At 37.9% G+C, this 8,278-nt stretch overlaps 1 non-coding gene across 1 annotated transcript; it reads right to left on the minus strand.

The window, feature by feature from the left end:
- Positions 1–7,757: 7,757 nt before the first annotated feature.
- LOC130919548 (U6 spliceosomal RNA) lies at positions 7,758–7,863 on the minus strand. Its single transcript, XR_009063986.1, has one exon. It is a non-coding gene; the product is annotated as a U6 spliceosomal RNA (small nuclear RNA).
- Positions 7,864–8,278: the final 415 nt, after the last annotated feature.

Consider the following 8,278-nt stretch of genomic DNA (forward strand, 5'->3'; position numbering starts at 1 on the left):
TTCTCTTTGATCCAAAGTTCAAACACCTCAAACTATGATTCGTCTGTCCATAACACTTTTTCCAATCTTCCTCTGTCCAATGTCTGTGTTCTTTTGCCCATATTAATGGTTTCCTTTTATTATCAGTCTCAGATATGGCTTTTTTTTTTTGCCACGCTGCCCTGAAAGCCAGCATCCCGGAGTCGTCTCTTCACTGATTACATTGACACTGACGTTTTCCGAATACTATTTAATGAAGCTGCTAGATGAGTACCTGCGAGGCATCTATTTCTCAAACTAGGGACTCTTATGTAATTGTCTTCTTGCTCGTTGTGCAGCGGGACCTCCCGCTTTTCTTTCTACTCTGGTTGGATCTTGTTTGTGCTGCTCTATTAAGGGAGTGGTACACAGCATTATAGGAAATCTTTAATTCTTGGCAATTTCTCTTATGGAATAGCCTTCAGTTCTAAGAACAGATCGTCGAGTTTCACGTGAAAGTTGTCTTTTTCTGGCCATTTTGAGAGTTTAATCCAACCCACAAATGTGATGCTCCAGATACCCAACTAGCTCAAAGGAAGATCAGTTTCATAGCTTCTCTAACCACCTAAACTGTTTTGAGTTGTGCCAACATACTTGCGCAAGGTTTTCTAATCATCTATTATCCTTCTAAGGCAACTAGTAAGCACAATGTACCATTAGAACACTGGAGTGATGTTTGCTTTAAATGGGCCTCTTTACAAAACTACTAGGTATTGCATTAAAACCAGATGTTTCCAGCTAGAATAGTCATTTACCACATGAACAATGTTATATGTTATATACAGTGGGGAGAACAAGTATTTGATACACTGCCAATGGGTTTTCCCATTGTCAGTGTATCAAATACTTGTTCTCCCCACTATATATAACAATAATAAATATTATATATATAACATATATATATAACATATATAACATGTGCGTGTATATACAGTTTGGGCTATATATATATATATATATATATATATATATATATATATATATATATATATGTGTGTAATATAAAAATAATAATGTTATATGTTAATATTGTTTTTCCAATTAGTTCAATGTTATTTCCACTGAAAAAAACTGTGCTTTTCTTTCATAAAGGAGGAAATTTCTAAGTGACCCTAAACTTTTGAACGATAGTGTATATGTAAATAACACACATATGGTAATATTTAGAATGAATTCATAAAGTAATAACATCAAGTTATTAATAAAAATGGCACTACCGGGTGATTTAAAAAAATTTTTGTTCTTCATTTTGGCGGGGTCGGAGGGTATACTGTATGATCTCATAGAATTATGGGATGCACACAATATAGCGTTGATGATACCGGTAATTAATAAATTGACGGTACTGTGATCGATGTACTGTATTCAGCGGGACAGAATCTTCGTAAAAGAGGGGTTTGAATACACATTATGGTCGCTTATGTTTGCTAAACCGTTTGGCACTCTGAACCAAACGGAGATGTACGCTATTGATATGATAAGACTCAATATTTCTAATGAATGAGTTCATTAATGAGTATAACAGTACGCATTAAGAAAACTATTTTCAAACTTACCGTTTGATAAAGCAGTTCTGACATCTTGCGATGAAGCGACGACACAACGGCAGTTAAATAAACCCAGCTGCTAAAAAAAAAAAACTAAAAAAAAAAAAAACACCAGCTCAGCCAGCGATTGGCTCAACAGACACCATGAGGTCTGCGCTGATAGGTCAGTTGGCTTCCCCTGTGGGCTTACTTTCACGCAACTCTGCAATGATTGGCTTATTTTTGGGCTTACTTGGGTTTACTTTCCTCAAACAGCAGAGTGTAGCAGGCGCAGATAGGTCAGTTGGCTTCCTTTTTGGGCTTCCTTTTGGGCTTACTCAGAGCCGTAAAAAGAGAGTCGCAACACTCCCATAGGGATCCATTATACAATTTTACTTCCGGGTTTTCCGGGAAGTGGAGCTTCAGGTAGTTCCAAACATGGCTTCGATGAGGACGGACCGCATTCATACGAATGGATGACTGTCAAGTAGGTAAGTAGATGATAAAAACGGTCCCTTTTGAATATCTATTCGAGGCGCTTTATAATGTATATGTTGAGCTTTATTTGTATGTGCGTGGCGTAATTATACATATATTTTTTCTTGGTGACAAGCGATTTCTCCTACTTTTTAAGATGAGTCTGCTAACTGGGAATGTATCGCCAGGGATAAATTCATTAAGTCGCTACCTCTTTTAAATTGTCAACTCTTTAAGAGGCCCTTTGTGACGTTCGCACTCATCTATATTTGTGAGTATTGGTAGACGACCGGGTTTTCATGTGCTAATTAATTCGATTTTGTAAGCTTTGAAAGGTATCACCCTGATGGAAGAGTACCAAGTCAATGCATGACAACCAGTATTCTTTACACCAAAATATTTGATGTTATTGTATTTTAGAGATCTGTATAGATTGAAAAGTGATGTCAACAAACAATAAACACAACTTTATAATAGAAAACTAATTTAATGTTTTTTTTTAGGTCACATTTTCATGATCCGCTTCTGCTGGGGACTGCTGCTGGTGCCTGCTGGCTGTGGGCATGAAGCCCATTTTTTCAAATAGCAAAAAACATTAAAAAAAACCTTTTATGTCATGTTTTGACGGCTGACCATTGCCATTCATTTTTTCTGCTGCTCTTGTTCTTTGGGGAAACCATGCTGCACAACCAACCATCACAGGCCACTGATCTATAAAATGTTAGGTGTGATTTTCTTTATCAAAGGGTAATAAGTTGTTATTGTTATACATTACACAAAGTTGAGGAAAATCATAAAATGTTGTTCCTGTTTTGTAATCATTTTGTGTTGCTTGGGTCCAAAATGAAAAATGCCTCTAAAGAGGTACAGGTTTGGTTTTGCTGAAATTAGAGGCTACATTCAAAATTTAAGTTATGCAGGAAATATGTGTTAAATGTCAGTTCTTTGGGTTTCAGGTCAAACTAAGTCTATAAAATAAAAAGGAAAATGTACACACACATAAGCATTAGAAAGTGCAACAGTAAAGAAAAGTGGAAAATAGAATTTAAGTCGTGACCCAAACTTTTAGGGAAACAAAAAGTGTTTTTATTTGTCACTGCGACAAAACTAGGAACTACCACTTAGAACCTGGGAACAAAATATATTATACGTGGTGTTATCTTTAATATATTACCACAGGTAGGTGAATCAAGGAAATCTAGACATTCTCTGGAAAAACAGTATTCCAGTTGTGAAAAAAGATAAACCTAAATCATCTTGCATTCCAATGTAAAAGTCGATTTCCCGTCCTCATGCTAACAGAAACATGATACGTTCACTCCACAACATGGGAAAGTTCCCTTCTGCGTTTAGTTGACATAGTTTTCAGTTGTCGCATGACCACTCCAAATGTAAAATTAGCACTTACATATATGTCATAATGCAATGACATAATCAAAAAAGTACTTAGAAACATGATTTTATCAATTTTTCCATAAATTACCGCTATCAGTTCTATTGCAAACCACTTCAGGGCTGCTTGTGCTTGGAACTACTCATGCCCCACATGAACCACGTGACCACCGGCGGCGAGAACAAAGAGTGTCGCGACTCTGTATACGGCTCTGTTTAATTTGGGCTTACTTTTGATTGGCTTATTTTTGGGTTTACTTGGGCTTACTTTGCTCAAACAGGAGAGATGGCGCCGCCCATGTTTCGCTCTTGTTTATACTTATAACTATAACTTGTCTATATGTAACGGAGTAAATATGCTTGTTAAATTATGTCACTTATAACCAGGGGTGAAAGTGGGCCAGAACGGTCAGGAACGCAGTTCCGGTATAAGATTCAGGGCCAGAACGCAGTTCCGGTATAAGATTCAGGGCCGGAATGATGTTCCGGCACACGGTGCTTTGATTCGGAAAATATGACGTCAACTGTCAAAATGCTGTGTAAAAAAAAAAATGCTGGGCTGCCACACATGCATTTCATCTCCAAGAAGAAAACAATCTACCAACATCAGATTTACATACACAAGTGTTAACAACAAGCATAATAAAGTGCTTGTGTAGCGTAATCCGTTTCCACCAATATTTATTATTTATTTTATTCCATATTATTTATTTTATTCCACGGACGGCATGGAGGTTTCCCCAGCTGCTGCAGTTATCTGAGTCTGACGATGATGAGTCACATCAATGTGCGAATGCACACAGCAAAGCAAAACTCCTGGACTCATTTATCCATTCACTGCTCAGCCTTCACTGCGTACAGAGGCACGCTCTGAGCTCCTGAAGCACTCTCTTATCTTAACCGATAAGCGCTCAGGGCCAGCAAGCTCGACTCCCAGTATGGCTCCAAAGAATTTGAAACCTGGAGACTTGGATGAAATAAAATCCTCCATACAGAAGTTGAAGGTCTCCTTGACTGGCTTGATTCAAAACCAGAATCAAGAAATCGTTAGAGAGCTCCAGTTAATTCGCGCTGAAAATGAGAAACTCAAGCAGGCGGTCGAGGAGAGAGATGTTCGCATCAAGAGGCTGGAAATTTTGGCTGATGATCTCGACCAGTGCCGACGCGCAAATGAGCTCATCATTTCTGGATTACAACTGACGCCTAGCCCAGGGGACACAGTGGCGCAACTGGCAATTGCTAAGCTGAAAGAGTATGGAATAAACATGGAACCGCTGGACATCCGTTGCTGCCTTCTGCTCCCATCTGGGGGGAGAGGACCGGCGATGGTGCTCATGAAGCTGGCAGACCACAAGACTAAGACTGCCCTGCTTAACCAGCGCCGCCACCTGAAAGGGTCGAAGATTTTTTTGAATGACAACTTGACACGCCGAAATGCCGAAATTGCAAGAAAAGCACGTCAACTCAAGAAAGCAGGGAAAATAGGCAACACCTGGGTCTCGGATTGCAGGACTCTTGTCAAAACACAAGATATGAAGATTAAAGCTATCACGAGTCTTGACCAGCTGACTACAATAGCTGGATAACTGTAAATACTACACAGCGGACCAGTATAACAACTCGTGGATGTGGACAGTAGGCTGAAACTTATCAACGGCAGGAGTCTCCACAAGAATCTTGAACACACTAAGGATTATCTACTAAAGATAACAAAGGCTCTGACTTTAATTTGCACGGACATAACATGACACAAATGAATCGGGCATCTAAGGGGGGAGAGGGTGTTGCAATTATCATAGACAATCTCCTGGAATGTATTACAATTGAGCTCCTAATCCCTAATTGTAAAAACATAATTATCTGCTGTGTCTACCGAGCTCCTGATTGAAATGTCTAGTATATGGAAAAGATACTGTATAAAACGAATAATAAGCATGTTTTCGTTGTGGAGACATTAATCTTGGGATAAAATATGTACAGCATGTTCTTTGATTTTATACATTCATGTCTGATGAAACTGTTAGTGACCTTTGTGTGCGCCAATTGTTGCCGCTACTCACACAAGCTGTGATAACACATAATCACTTTAGCCACACACATAGCCACAACAAATGTTCCACAGCAAACAGATGCAAAAATGTCAGGGACATGACCATAACCTTGTACGCCCTGAAATTAATCGAGCTTTTTGACTGGACGCTAAGTTACTAAACTCATATTGTTGATTGTGTTATTGTACAGTTTTGATGTATGTTTCAATCCTGAATGTGCGTCTTTAGTTGTATGGGGGGACGGGAAACTAATAAGCATATGCTTCATCCCGTCCGCCTTTGTCTTCTTCTTCGGTTCCTTCAAATCATATCTTGTAATTGTCAATGATTGTCAATGATACCGATGATGATGACAATAAAATTCCATTCCATTCCAATTGGCTGACATACTGACATGTGATCAGCAGAGATGGTTAGCTCTGATTGGTTCAAATGCGCATGTTTTCTTGAACAGCAAAAAAAAAAAAAAAAAAAGAATTGATCCGACAAAAAAAGAGCAATGCAACATAAAATGGATCAAATCTTTAAGAGCAATGAAAGAGTTGAGGAGGGTCATTTATCATATTTAGTTTTATTTGCTCTGATGGGGAGGTTCAGAACATCTTAGCTGTCAATATGAACTTTGGACTTATATTTGTTCATTTATGTTAGGCTACTTATCCATTTCCTTCTGATTTAAAAAAGTCAATGTCTTATATTTGTTCATTTATGTTAGGCTACTTATCCATTTCCTTCTGATTTAAAAAAGTCAATGTTTGCGCAATATTCAAAATACTAGTATATTTCATTTCACTCTGCATAATATAAGTAATTTGTAGTTATTTTTCTGAATGTATGTTACTTAATATCTTTATTATTAAAAAAAAAAAGTAAATGTTTACATTAACTTCAATGTTAATATACGTCCTATGTTCTTATGTAGTTAAAATTGAGATTTGGCATTTAGTATGTGAGGAAATGAGGGAAAATAACAATTAGGAGATGGAGGTTGGGGTTATTGCTGTTTTTGTTACATTTTATTCTGCAAATCATTGAAAAAATACAATTTTGAATGAAAATCAGTTTTTGTATGTGTTATAGAAATAACTGCTAAAACAGTTTTCTTTGCATTTCAGTAGTTTAAGAAGTTTGACCCCCCCCCCCCCCCCAAATAATAATAATGAAAGAAAATAAATAAATAAATAAATAAAATTTCTGTCTCCGTGACGACCTTCGCGTCGGGGAGTTGCGGCAAGAAATTATAGCCACTTTCACCCCTGTTTATACCTACAACTTGTCTATATGTAACGGAGTAAATATGCTTGTTAAATTATGCCGGAAGTGACGCGTCATCACTCGCTCGCGGAAGGTTGCGAGGATGACACTATTATGGTGAGTCGTTACATTTGCAATGGTCCGACATAAATGACGATAATAAGTTATATTTTGCTTGTAAAGCATATTCTACCCTGTATAGCTTCCCGTCGTTTTAGTGAGACACAGTTAGCGCTCAGTTTAATCTTGTTGGCAATAGTCTTGGACGGAAGTTTACTAATAGTTCGCCATTGCTCATTTGTGGCGCAGTACATTAAAGACGTGCTTGTCAACGCGACCACCATCTCACTCCTTGCGCACTGTGTTGCAGGTAAAATACCCTTCTACATATAATTGTGCTATTTTGCATGCATTTTTTTGTACTGTTTTGTGTTCGTTGGATGTGAGCCAAGTCTTCTACTGTGGCTCACTATAATAAAACTACGTATGCATTTAGGGACACTTAGTAAATATGTGTATACTTTTTTATTGTGTGGAAATGTGAATTCTATATATTGCTATGCAAACCGTTTGGTTTTATATCACTATACGATCACATTAGTTTGTTATATTGTAGTTTATTTGTTAGTACCGTTGCGAGGAGGACACTGTTATGTCACGTGCTTGTCCAACGCAACCACCATCTCACTCCTTGCGCACTGTATTTCAGGGATGATGTAATAAATGCCAATGATAGCAGTCCACTTGTGTCTTTGTGATGTTTGGAACGTCAGTATTTGTGATGTTTGGAACGTCAGTAATGGAGAGCTGCAACCCTTCACATTGATATTGTCACCCGTCACGTATATTATAAAACTTAAAATATCAGTCTGTGTGCAATGCATGAATATAATGTGCAAGTTTTACTTTTTGAATGCATCTACTGAAATCAACTTTTTGATGATTTTCTCGTATACTAGCCAGACCTGTAAGTGATGATTCCCTTACTGAATTTGATTCAAAACTTCATTGTTCTTTGTCAAAAAATAAACAAAAAAATAAAAATGAGGAACGCTTCACGAATTTGCGTGTCATCCTTGCGCAGGGGCCATGCTAATCTTCTCTGTATCGTTCCAATTTTAGTATATGCGAAGCCGAAGCAACGCGATTGAGGAATGGGACTGAGTTGTATATGAAGAACTCAAAAACAAATACTTGTTAGGATTATGGTCTCCTTGACAAGCTCTCATACACTCGAATACAAGTGGGTTTTCCATAGTATACATGGACCTTTACAGACCCCTCTACAACATTTACCCCTCATTCTAGTGCTCGTATCGGCAGAAACTTATCAGGAAAATCACAAAATGCTACAACATGCAGCCCTCTGATTGGCTGCCATGGAGTTTATGCAAATCAGCCCCACACTATTGGTCCAAGACTGGGAGGATGCACCTCATTTGTAAATGACCTCGTCTATTTTTTTTTTTTTACGTGTTTTTAATTGCTTTCCGTTTCTGTGAGACCATGTTTTTATTTTGAAGAAAAAAAAACGGGGGTCGGGACGGCACAATGCCGCAA

The sequence above is a fragment of the Corythoichthys intestinalis genome, chromosome 7 (assembly GCF_030265065.1).
Source record: "Corythoichthys intestinalis isolate RoL2023-P3 chromosome 7, ASM3026506v1, whole genome shotgun sequence".
Lineage (NCBI taxonomy): Eukaryota > Metazoa > Chordata > Actinopteri > Syngnathiformes > Syngnathidae > Corythoichthys > Corythoichthys intestinalis.